Genomic DNA, 13,200 nt, shown 5'->3' with positions numbered 1-13,200 from the left:
AGGTGCAAATGGACTCTCTCTTTGTCTCTCTCAATACACCCCACTTCATGTTTACTATAGTATTAGACACTGACGATTGTTCTGTGGCAGATAGATGCTAAAAGTGCTTTTCTTAGCAGCCAACTGGAAATAGCAGCTTAAAGCATCTGTCACCTACAGTCCAGCTGCTGCAGGCACATGGGCAGCAGTCACAGACCTACATGAACATACCAGAAGGCCTTAAATTATGGTTACGTTTTTCAAGACTTTTACAAAATGCTGTATTTTTGTTTGATTTATTTGACTCATTTTCTTCACATTTTTGGCAAAATCTCACAACTGCACAATCAACCTGATCTCATGGGAAGTAAAGATGTAAATCCCAAGTTTCATTACGATACAATATTATATTGATTCTTTGGACAACGATAAGATATTTGCTGATATCACAAAGTCTGCCACGATACGATTTTGATTTGATTAAATTCCTATCTGTGATTGATATGAGACGATATCATTATGCCTATTTAACACAATCACTTACATGTATATTAACTAACAAAAGCAACTCTTCCTCTGTAGGAAGGAGATGTGCTTGGACGGAAACACAGACGTGCAATGGGAATTTCAAAATAAAGGCACATGATGATATGTATCAATGTTTTCACTTTGCATCGATGATCATTGAAAAGATTTATCGATCAAGATCGATGACTTGTTACACCCCTAATGGGAAGGCATATAAAACAGCACAAAACTACGGTAACGGCTGCAGTTAGTTTTAGGCAACAAAACCACTTAGTTAGGTTTAAGAAAAACATCATGGTTGTGCTTAAAATAAGTACGTAAACCAATTAAATACATACGTAAACAATGTAACATAAGTACAGAAAACATAAGTACAGAAAACATGTCACAAACGGTTGAAAGTCCTGTGTTTGTTGGACCCACCAGACTTTCTCATGTTTTATTCTACATCACTAGCTCTGAGTGTAGCATATTCACATGGATGCGTTTACATTGCAGTCAGACTACATCACGTGAAATGACTCTCCTAAAGTAATAACGGTGTTCTTATTTCACTTAAACTTAATTACAATCATCATATACATATAGGTAAATACATGAAATTTGACCTCTGCATTTAACCCATCCTCAGCATTTAGGATTAGTGGGCTGCTGTGAAGCACCCGGGGAGCAACTTGAACGGGGTTCAGCGTCTCGATCAAGGACACTTTGACATGCAGACAGTAGGATCCGGGGATCAAACCGCCAATCTTAAAGGACGACCCACTCTAACCACTGAGCTGCCCCACGTAACATGACTTACAAATTGCTGCGTCATTCATACGCCATGTAGTGAGAAAAGCCGGAGAGAAAAGCTCCAGAAATGCATTCCAGAAAAGTCTGAGCTGAATTGGCAAAAAAAAAAAAAAAAAGTATGACTCAACATCTCTCAAACTGAATTCATGCATATCCTAACAAACCTGAATATTGTTTTACATCAGCCGTAGAGTGTTCTTTGTGTTCCTTTTATCTTGGCCTGTCAACATGTGTTAAACTGTGGAGGACTCTAAAGCGCTGTGGCAGATCGTCATCCCAGCTTTTCACGTCCAGTTATGTCAGCAGAGAGGGAGAAGGAGAAAAGAGAACGTGGGATTTTTTCTATTCAAATTGGTAACAAATAAGCATTTACAATTTCGGGGGGGAAATTACATGTTTCACCACCATAGCCATAAACAAGGACATTGCACAGGCATTTTTGTCTTATAGAGCACAATGATCATTTGTAAAATAACACTAGCTCTCCTATCCACCAAGGATCCATATGAATTATACCACATTAAGGCCATGAGATTTCCCACAGATGAGCCATTATACATACACCATATACCAGTTAAAGATGAGCGGTCTGTGCACGGCTCATTTTGTATACAAGACAAAATGTTTTCAGAATGAGGCAGACAGGACTCATAAAACAGGAATGCCTCCAGCTAGGATACACAATCACATCCCCACCAACACACACAACCAAACTGAGTTCTTTTCAGCCTCTATGTGCGCTTACACATATTTAATAAAACGCTTATACATTTTTTAAATTTTTTTTGTGTCTAGTGTCCATGAAAGAGAAACTGAAGTGAAGGCGGTGGACAAAAGGACTGAGATGGAAAGTGTGGGTTGGAGGAAGGTGGTGGTGGGGGGGGGTCTTATTGTATTACAGCAACAAGGACTTCAAACTGGCCCCTCCTTCAGATGCACTTACAGAGAATCACTGGGCGAGTGCCGGGACCTCCTTCTGTCGCTGACCCCCTGCACGCCTCATTAAATCCCTTAACTTTTTGTCATAGATTCATCCCAACACACACACACGTAAACACACACATATAATACACACAGTGCCCTGTGCCTCCACCCCCCGTGATGCCCCTGGCCCGCGGCACTGCCATATGTCCTCCACCACGCAGGCACTGGCAGCTCCTCGCTGCTTTGTACTCTCCGCACACACACAACCTACTGCAACATGTGCGAAAGAGCCTGCAGAGTGACTGGCGGGGAACTACAAAACACCCCGGGCTTTTGTGAAAGATGGCGATTCGGTTGATCCCACTGTTGCCTCACAGAAATACTATTCAATTGGTATAACCAAGCACAATCTGACATAACAGTTCCACTGGAAAACACCTATGTTTCATGGCCGAGGTGGCAGTTTTTTCCCTTAATGGATGACATATTCCCTTTTGAATTGGGGAACAACAACAACCCAGTGGTTTTTTTTTTATGGCTGATACAAGTTTTAAAAGACCCAAGATGTCAACCTAACATTTTGTTCGTGCTTTGTAAAGTATTTCTAAAGTACTTTGTTGTAATCTAGATCAAAATTCACCCTGTACAAGATGTGCTCACTTGTCACAATGCCTCTCACCTCTGTTTCACATAGAGAGAAATCAATGTGTAACCCTCTCTGCCCCTCACTGAGTCACTGCTACTGCATAATGTTACATGTTACACCCTTTGTGCCCCCAGTGAGAATCACCACCGTCTCTGCTGGGCTACTGTGCAGCAGCAGGGTAATCATTTCACAGTGTTGATTTTCTATCATCTAGGACACGGCAACCATTGACAAGAGTCCAGTAATGTATATATTCCTGTCACTCAGGATCTTGTTTTAAAGTGGGATGACATAACTTTTTTTTCCCCACAGTAACTACTTTCTACTTTAATTGCTGTGATCACTTCAGGGTAAATGTTTAGAAGCTAGGGATCCGTCCTAAAGGGTGTCAGCAGCGTCATATTTCATGACCGTAACATCTCAAATTGCAGAAACATTTGCGATGGATGCATGGCGATGTTTTGTTTTGATAAGTGAAATTTGTCTGAATTAATGTGAGAGGAAATTATCTCATGTTGCAAATCATGGCTTTTATGTTGAAAACCATGCCCCTGGTCTATTGCATTCTTTAAAGGTTCAAAATGCGAAATTGGGAGCATTTCTATTGCCTCTGCACGGCTCTCAACATGGCAACAGCTGAGCCGGCGGCTCGTGGAGCTAACAGCGCTAACGGTGAAAAGGCAAAGTCAAAGGCGACAGTGCTGACAGAGCTAACGGTGTTAACCTGGAGGGTGCTACGCTTCCACAACGATGCCGTCGGTCAGGACAGAGTTATCAGCTGTAAGCAGCCGTATGAGTGCAGTGCAGAGCGGCGGCCGAAAGCTAGCCAGTGGGGCACGCTCACATGCACGAACATGCACTAAAAGCACACGCGGCCGGCCTGGCGATGTCAACAAAGTGAGAAGCTCTCATTATAACACACACAGAGGGAAAGTGACTTCATTCTCTGCTCAGGTAGACAGTACTCTTCTATATCTTTACATAGCAAATAGTTGTTTGCTGCTATATTAATGCTCTGAATATCGTATAGAGCACCTTTAACCGAATAATGATATTTTTGTGTATCAGAGAAAATTTGGATACCAAGATACAGAAATTAAGAAATAAAGTGATGAAAAAAGAACTCTCAGCTCTATGTTGTTGGACTTTTATAGACAGATGAGAACTGACCAGCTGGCTGTGAACATTTTGACAGCGTATTCAACATGAAGAAACAAATCACCGGCAAAAAAAGACCCTTTATCTGTGAGTGCCGGTGATTTGTTTCTTCTGTCCTTGCCATTACCGTACACCCGATACTGTTCAAGAGTTTGAGTCGTACTTGCTGCTACTTTCTACAGCGTATAATCAACATGATCGTGTCAAATAAAGACATACAGTATACAGCATGAGATTAAAAAACATGAATAAATCTGAGATTAAAAGCTAATTTCCTCCCATAAATAGAGATAAGAACAACACACTGACAGTGAAAGTAGGAGAATTAGAGGAGAGGTAGAAATGATGTACACAAAGAGAGACGACAAGAGGAACGGCAGGATTAAGTGAACAATGAAGATGATGGGTCTCCCTCCCCTCCCTCTGTGTTCTGGCCAACCGGCCTGGCGAGAACAGGTAGAGCCAGCAGCGTGACTCAGCACAGGGCACTGGGACGTGACCCAGATCCACCACCGCTGTGCATTTGTGATGGAGAAGTGTCAGGCAAAGCAGGTCAGGACGCACCATCACTCCAAACTACTACTGACACTCAGAGGCAACGAAGGAACAGCTTCTCTGGCACTACTTAGCCAGACAGCCAACTCAGCTGATGCTCAGGGGAAAGCAGAGAGGGAGGAGAGCTGCACTGTGTGTGTGTGTGTGTGTGTGTGTGTAACTCTAAAGAGGTAACCTCCCAGAAAGGTTCCCAATAAGTTTCTTTCCATAAAACAACAATGAGTTATCCCTCATATTTCTGCTGTGCGGCTACAAGTACAAGCTGCTGACTTTCTCCTGACCCTTACTGCATTGCTTATTAAACACAGAGGATTAAGGAGAATGATAAGATTACATGAGTGCATATGCAAAAACTAGCGGGCAAGCAGCAACACACACAGTTGTAAATTCACACTGATGTGAGATTACAGCTATTTAACCTTCTTAGCTGCTAATAAGATCTTTTTATAGAAAACTCTACTAACAAAGTTCTATTATTCAGACGCAGCCTGCTGCAGGACGAGGAATGTAAAACACTCCAGTTCGAGATGAGACGTCCTGTGTTTTTTTTCAAAGCGGGGAAGGGGTGAGGAGAGGAAGGAGGGGAAGGCTTGTAGTGGGAGAGGGCAGGCAGAGATCGTAGACAACTCAAGTGGTACTGTTACTTGAGGTTTTCTGGTGTTGAAAACAAATCACAAAAGAACAAAAGTGTCTCTTTTGTAGACTACTGTGAGATAGCTACATATGGTCACTATGAAAGGGCCAATGTGGCATCCTGATCATAATTATTTTAAAGGAATAGTAAGTTTTTGAGTATTACACTTATCCGCTTTCTTTCCACAAGTTAGATGAGAAATTGGTACCACTTTCATATCTTTATGGTAATTATGAAACTAAATCAAGCAGTTATGGAGGACTGAACCTGCCAAAATCAAAAAATAAATAAATAAATAAATAAATAAATAAGCCATTTAATGTACCAAAAATAATATTGACAATAAATGTAGGGATTCATTATTTGATAAAATGTGACATAAATTGATATTTCTGTTTTAATTTGCTTCTACAGTATATTTACCTTTGTATTAATTCCCCTATCGATCTACTCTTCTATTTAATTTTCCCTTTTACTTATTTATTTTTATTAGCTTTTATAGCTTATTTTTATTTTTTAAACATTTATTTTTAATCTAGTTTTATTTCTTTTTAATTTATTTTAAAATGTATTTATTTATTTCTACATGATTTTCCCTTTGCATTTTCCCCCTATTTATTTCCCCAAAGTTATTCATTTCGGTGTCTTTTCTTTATACATTTTTGGTACATTTAATGGGATATTTATTTATTTATTTATTTTTGCTTTTGGCAGGCTCTGTCCTCCATAGCCGGTTAGTGTAGCTTAGCATAAAGACTGGAAACAGGGGGAAACAACTAGCATGGCTCTGTCTGAAGGTAACAAAATCTGCCTACCACTACCAGTAAAATTGGTAATAATCCCCTTATTATACAGGAAATGAATACAGCAAGTATGGCAGGCCAAAGTTCAAGTAGGATGTCTGTGAACTGTGATGGATGTTTACAACATGTTGTGTCAAAGTCTGTTTCCTCATCGATTAATGTTTCCCCTTATCTTAACCTGACCCCGACCATAACCTAAGCCCACCACGGAGGGCAGCTGTGTGGGAAACTGTGTTTGTAGGGGAGGGAAACACTATTCGAGGGGGAACAGAATTCAACACAAGACAACAAGCTGTTTGGGTAATAGTTTTATTGTTTGTTTTTTCTTCTAAATAAGTTTGACTGACCTGTGGGTTTGTTTACAACCTGGGTGATCATCTGACCACCGTGCCTCATGCCCCATATGATTTATTTGTAACTTTGCTGCTGTGTTTCAAGATCTCAACAATTATTCTGTTGAGAATAATGTTATTAACAGTAGGAAAGATGGACACATAGGATAGGAACTTGTAATAAACTAGACTTTTCCTTTAAAGGTATAGTTTGATATTTTGGGAAATAAATTTATTTGCTTTCTGGCAGAGAGTTAGAAGAGAAGATTGATACCATTATTCTATTTGTACGGTAAATATGAAGCTGCAGCCAGCAGCCGGATAGCTTGGCTTTGCATAACGACTAGAAACAGCTAGCCTGGCTCGGTCTGAAAGTAATAAAACCCACCCAGCAAGAATCTCTACAGCTCACTAGTTGACACATTGTATCCTGTTTGTTTAATCTTGTGTTTTTGCAGGGACAACATATGCTGGACTATTTCTTGGCCAGGAGCAGTAACTTCCTAAAATATTTTCCCAAATGTCAAACTATTACTTAAAGGGACTGTTTGTAAGAATCATAAATGCTTGTTAACAGCGACACCTGTGGCCGTTAAGTCCATGAAAGTCAGCGTCGGGCTCGCGCTTGCTCGCTCTACATAGACATGAACGAGCATCGCTCAAAACAGTGAGGCGACACATGTCAGCTAAAACCACAATATCACTCTATATTTCACCTGCTTGGCAGTAATGTTAGCTGACCAGACGAAGGTCTCTCCATGAATCAATGCTGATCCTAGTGTTGGCTTTTCCTGCTTCAGCCTCCCGACCGCAGCCGGAGGGAACAGGGAGACATCGGCACCCGGTCGGAGACGATACGTTTCTCGCTGCGGAGCCCCATCACTTCACAAGACACGGGAAACCTCTGTTGGTCTGGAGGAGCTGCAGCATTTATTTCTGCACAAACGTCCACTGTACATTCACTTGATATTCTCAGAGCTATGAAGTCTTCTGGAGTGTGTAGCGTGCACGCTTGCACGAGAGGTGGAGTGAGCTGAGTGCAGGCAGAGGAGTCTGAGTCTGAACAGCGTAGCCACACGCAAGCGCGCATATGCAAGCGTGCATGGGAAACTGACCCAGTTGATTTATAAGTGTAAAAAGTTACAAACAGTCCCTTTAAAGGTGCGGTGTTTAGGATTTGGCGGCCTCTAGTGGTAAGGTTGCAGATTGCAACCAAATTAAACTTCTTCCATGTGCCAAATGTGTAGGAGAACTATGGTGGTGGATGTGAAAACGTGAATGGCCCTCTCTAGAGCCAGTGTTTGGTTTGTCCGTTCTGGGCTACTGTAGAAACATGGCGGGCGCTCTGTATGTAGATATAAACAGCTCATTCTAAGGAAAACGCAACGAACCGTATTTTCAGGTGATTATACACTAACTAAAACAATTGTATTATCAATTCAAATATTTAATCGCGGTTAATCGCATGATTGTCCATAGTTAATCACGATTAATCACAAATTAACCTCACATTTGTTATCTGTTCAAAATGTGCCTTAAAGGGAGATTTTTCAAGTGAGTGGGAAAATATACTTGATTTATGCAAATGTATGTATATATTTGTTATTGGAAATTAATTAACAACACAAAGCAATGACAAATATTGTCCAGAAACCCTCACAGGCACTGTCTTTAGCATAAAAAATATGCTCAAATCATAACATGGCAAACTGCAGCCCAACAGGCAACAACAGCTGTCAGTGTGTCAGTGTGCTGACTTGACTATGACTTGCCCCAAACGTCATGTGATTATCATAAAGTGGGCATGTCTGTAAGGAGGAGACTCGTGGGTACCCATAGAACCCATTTCCATTCACATATCTTGAGGTCAGAGGTCAAGGGACCCCTTTGAAAATGGCCATGCCAGTTTTTCCTCGCCAAAATCTAGCGTACGTTTGGAGCGTTATTTAGCCTTTTTTCAAGCCAGCATAGTTGGTACCAATGGATTCTTTAGTTTTTCTAGTTTCATATCATACCAGCATCTTCACTCTAGCATTAAAACTGAGCCCGCTACAATTTAAAAATCACAAGTTGCGTTAATGCGTTAAAGAAATTAGTGGCGTTAAAACAAATTTGCGTTATGTGGAAATATATAAAACATTTTAGACTGTTCTATTATGATGTGTACACATACCAGCAATAACTTATTTTTCAACCTAGAGTGTGAAGGAGAAAGAGATGTTGGGGAGATGGAGAGGCTGTGGAAACAAGGGAACTGTTACATCAGCAGCTCAGACTCACTTGTCTGCTTGTGTTTGCAACTCTGTACTTGGCTGAATCAAACTGAATTGGTGTGTGTCTGTATTAGATAATATTCTTACAGCCGCAGACATCTTCCCCCAGCGCTCTGCCAGGCCTCAGTCTCCTAACATGGCAGTCCAACCCTCCCCTTGATTGTGATTGCACCACACACCCCCTGCTGTCTAATGAGAGGATCAGACACTACATATTTGTTACGATCCCCTGTTGAAGTTACCCCTTCCTCTCCCTCTCTCCCTGTCTCCTCCTCCTCCTCCACTCGGTCAGGCTCACTGCTGCGTTTATGGCTCTCTGTGGCTCAATAGAGTATCTACTGGCCTGCTGACACATGCAAAGCACAAACATTCACGCACGCGCAAATACAACCTCTAAAACGCCTACGCACACACACCCACACATGTGCATGGTACACTCACACAAACTGAGGCTACACACAGCAGTGACGATATTTATGGTCAAAGTGTTGTGGTTTTAAAAGTGCAGTAAATGGAGGGGCCATCACGAGCTGGTTGTTCTCTATAGTGTGCTGCGTGAACAGAGAAGGATCTGAGGATGATCAGCACCACCCTCTCAGTTTGTCGCTAAAAGATATAAAGCTGAATCCGACCTGCCAGTATAATTACAGGCAGGAATCTGAAGAATGCTGTGATCTGAACTGAGCCTGACACCATGTATTGGGCCCCATGCAGCTGATTTACCCACTCCCAGAGTGTGGGGGCGTATATGGGAGATTTTGACCTTGGTGTTAGCGGGCGCCATTTGTTATAAATGACACTTTTTCCACAGTCTTCCTAGCATCGTGTATCACGCAACGCATCTGGTAGATCACTAACTGTGCCTGATTTTAAGCTGATGTTTGGATCCTGCAGTAGTGGAGTTGCATCACTCTTAAAACACTTTTACAACCCACTTTCTCACTAATGCACACTCCGAGCCAATGAGCTCCGGTTTGTGTACGCATGTGTTTCTGGGGTTTACCATATACAGTCTGCGGTGTGGTGTGCTCTCCTTCATCCAGAACAGAAAGAGGCCATGTCACTTATCTGAGGAATTCACCCTGAACATCTCCTCTTCATAAACACTCCCCTGTGGAGCTCATCCCCTCTCTCACACAGTCTCAGTTTCTTTCACACACATATACACTCACACACCCCTCTGGATCTACATGGTGTGCTGTATGAATTGTAGAAAGCAAAACTTATACAAGAGCGTCTATAACTAAAACAATATCCATCACGCAAATCCTACACGACCACAAACGCCACCTGGAACTTCCATAAACTGGCCCACATTGCTGACATAGTTCTCCGTCTTCGTGTTTTCAGTGTCGCGGCTTCACCAAACAGGTGGTCCTCATTAATGCTTGTCTTGAAAAATGAGTCGAGACAAAGAGGAACACGTGCGAAGGTCCCTCATGATGGCGTTTGCCTGGTTCATGTTGGTGGAGTTTTTTTGGCTCTACTTTCACAAAAATCCTTATGGACCAGCTCAAATCTCACACATCTCTCCCTGTCTTTTGATTCACACTAACTGACAATAGTTTGTTGAGGTATTTCTCTACCTCACAAGGGGTAGATGAGTATCTGACAAAAGCATAAAACACACATAGACATGGCGGCACAGAGAGGACGGTTGTGGAATTCCAGCCGCCTCGTTTCCGACTGATCCCAGCGATGAGGAGAATGTCCGAGTACGACGACAGAGATAAGAATGGCACCTGGAGAATGCACTCCAGAGCACGAAATGAGCAAACATACTCTCACATAACAATACTGCCACAGCCCTTTCTACACAGCCCTCATAAAATAGATAGATCAGAAGATATGAGCATCAGTATTGTTTAACTCGGACCAGGAAGTTGGGATGCCTTCAGATTAATCATTCATACTGTATATCAGAGTAGCTGCTTGTGTACTGTGAGCACACTGCACCCCTTTCTGTGCATACACTGATGTGTGTGCGTGCCTGAAGAGTGCATATTAGGAGTGTAACGTGACACCCAGGTCTCGCAGGGGGGACCGAATCTGTGACCCCATCTGGAGATGCCGACTTCCAGACTCTCTAAAGGCCTGGCTGCTAATGGAACATGAATCCAGATGAATGGATGGTAGATGTGTACAGACAATAAGCCAATTAACCCCCCACTTGCCTCCACCAAATAAAAAAAAATTACGCACAACCAGAGAATCATTGTAAGGTTTAGGGAATAATGTGGTCGATATTTGATGTAATTAGACCTTCTTCACAACAGACATTTGACTTTTCATAGCAGGAAACAGATGATACTAATGGCGCTAACAATGGCTCTGTTCAGTGTGCCAGTACGCCATGACAGTGTGCCAAAATGACCCTGAAACATCCTTTATTATATTATTTATACCTGAGCTTTTCTTACTGTGTCATGTCAGAATGTCTCCAGTGAAAAAGGCATACCACTCCACAATGTTTTAAACCTCCGATGGTGGAAGAAATGTTGAGAGGAGCCTCAAAAACATTATTTTCTGAGTCATTAATAATATCGGTGCAATATTTTTCTCTTTTTTTTTTTTTTACATTTTACACATTTTTTTTCTCTTTCTTTACAATATATATATATATGTATATATATATATTTTACCTTACCATTTTTCTTTTTTTTTCCTTTCTTTCTTTTTTCTTTGTTTTTTTTGGGTTGTTTTTGTCAGGTTCATATACGTACATAATATACGTGGATTCAAAAATTAAAACAATACTACATACTTATGCAGTATTACAGACGTATGTAAATGCTCATGATTTGCTGTTATAGTCTAATCTAACCCCCAGCATTGAAAAATTAAAATTTGATCACAAAAAATATATATATATTGGCGCACTCTATCAAAACCATGCAGTCACATGACATCATTGTTATCTCATGTGTCAGATACGTTGTGCAGTTGCCCATTTTACAAGCACAGACACACACACACACACACACCACACATGCTTAGGTTAGTTATATGGAAGTACTGTTGTTAGGATGTTTACATTTTTGTCCCAGCGTTGTCTGTTTTGTGTTGTTATTTTACAGTATAAAACGTTTAGCACAAACACACACATATATTATCTGACATATTAATAGTCTTTATTATCTGTATTATATTTAGTCTGTTGTTTTCTCAGCTCCACTTGACTCACAAACAACAATGTTTGTCAGAGTCTTCAAAAAGCTGAATGTTTTAGATGACAAGAAAACCTGGAATCAATCATACATCAGTGTGCAGATTTACAACTTTCTGTGTCGTTACTGATGTCTCCACAAGGAGGTTTTTGTCAACAACCGCAGCCCCACTGTAGGCTGTGAGTTTGTTTGTTTTGCTAAACTGGGAAAGCAGCACAGAAACACCCCTTAGTCTCTCTTCCCTATACGTACATGTGTATACTGTACCGCACTGCATTCTGTATTTATACTGAATCTAACCAAGAGGGAGGTGGGTTGGTCGGCAAATACCTTCCAGTTTTGGCAGAGGTCATAGTCATATATCTCCTCCTCAATCAGTGGAGTGGATACCAACTGTCCTATGCGTCTGTGTGTTACATGAACTCATTAACAATGCATCTGGAAAGCATATAACCATTAAGGTCTGGCAGCTGGGGGCAGCTCCACCCTCACAGACTCTGGCAGGCTCAAACTGCACTGCTGTTACAGCACATATCACAAAGCATATTAAAGCACTTGTAACAAGCTGAGTGTACATTATAGTGAAACATGTACAGTGGTACTAATTTAGTATTTCTAAATACTACTTAAATGTTCACTCACTCAAAGTAAATCATTTGTATTCATCAGGTTTTAATGTAGATGTTTTTCTTCATATCTTGGTAACAAGGAGACCAAACTGTTTCTGTGGCATTGTTCGTGTCTTTCCTTTGTTTCCACAAGGGTCTCTATATATGTATTGTACGTATACATTCCTCAGTCACAGCTCCATCTGTTTGTAGGAAGAATAGAGAGGCCCTCAGCAGACCCCTGAGAGGTTTAAAGTATGCCGGCCTCCTGCAGTCTCCAAGCAAACATGCTGAATACTCCACTCGGCTCTGGCAGGCCGGTTTTAATTCAGCCTGGGCCTCACGAGGAGGTGAACTAGTTGGACTCCAGCCAGGTAAATGGCTCAAACTAACAGCCATCGGAAGACATCACCCTCATGCCTTAGCTTCTCGCTGCCTTCAGTCCTCTCTTTGTTTGTAAAATGAAACCTTTTATGCAGTGACAAGGGTGTGACAAGGGGACACACAGCCCTCGTCCTTGTGGGAGATATGACCACCAGTCTGTCCGCCACCTTTACTGTGCAATTTCCTTAATTTCCCTAAGATGACTCATCCAGTTCCCTCCCCCCTTCTCTCTCCCGTTTATTGCTAGAAGCTTCCAATGAGAATCACCGTTGGCAGTGAGGCTGTGCTTGTGATTTACTGATTGATTTTAGCATTAACGACCAGCCCGCCTCCCAACTAACCCCAAACACACACACATACACACACACACACGTTATCTATTGTCGAGCCCCTCCTGTGGCTTTAAGATAAAGC

The 13,200-nt window shown here is 41.6% G+C and overlaps 1 long non-coding RNA gene across 1 annotated transcript in view; it reads left to right on the top strand.

Moving 5' to 3' along the window:
• Nucleotides 1-7,501: 7,501 nt before the first annotated feature.
• Nucleotides 7,502-13,200, top strand: part of LOC119477643 — a 13,700-nt gene continuing 8,001 nt past the window's right edge. The window contains exons 1-2 of the long non-coding RNA XR_005204288.1: nt 7,502-7,614; nt 11,960-11,966. This is a non-coding gene — a long non-coding RNA (uncharacterized LOC119477643). The remainder of the gene's footprint in view (nt 7,615-11,959; nt 11,967-13,200) is intronic.

The sequence above is a fragment of the Sebastes umbrosus genome, chromosome 2 (assembly GCF_015220745.1).
Source record: "Sebastes umbrosus isolate fSebUmb1 chromosome 2, fSebUmb1.pri, whole genome shotgun sequence".
Lineage (NCBI taxonomy): Eukaryota > Metazoa > Chordata > Actinopteri > Perciformes > Sebastidae > Sebastes > Sebastes umbrosus.
This window is presented reverse-complemented; position numbering and strand designations above follow the sequence as displayed.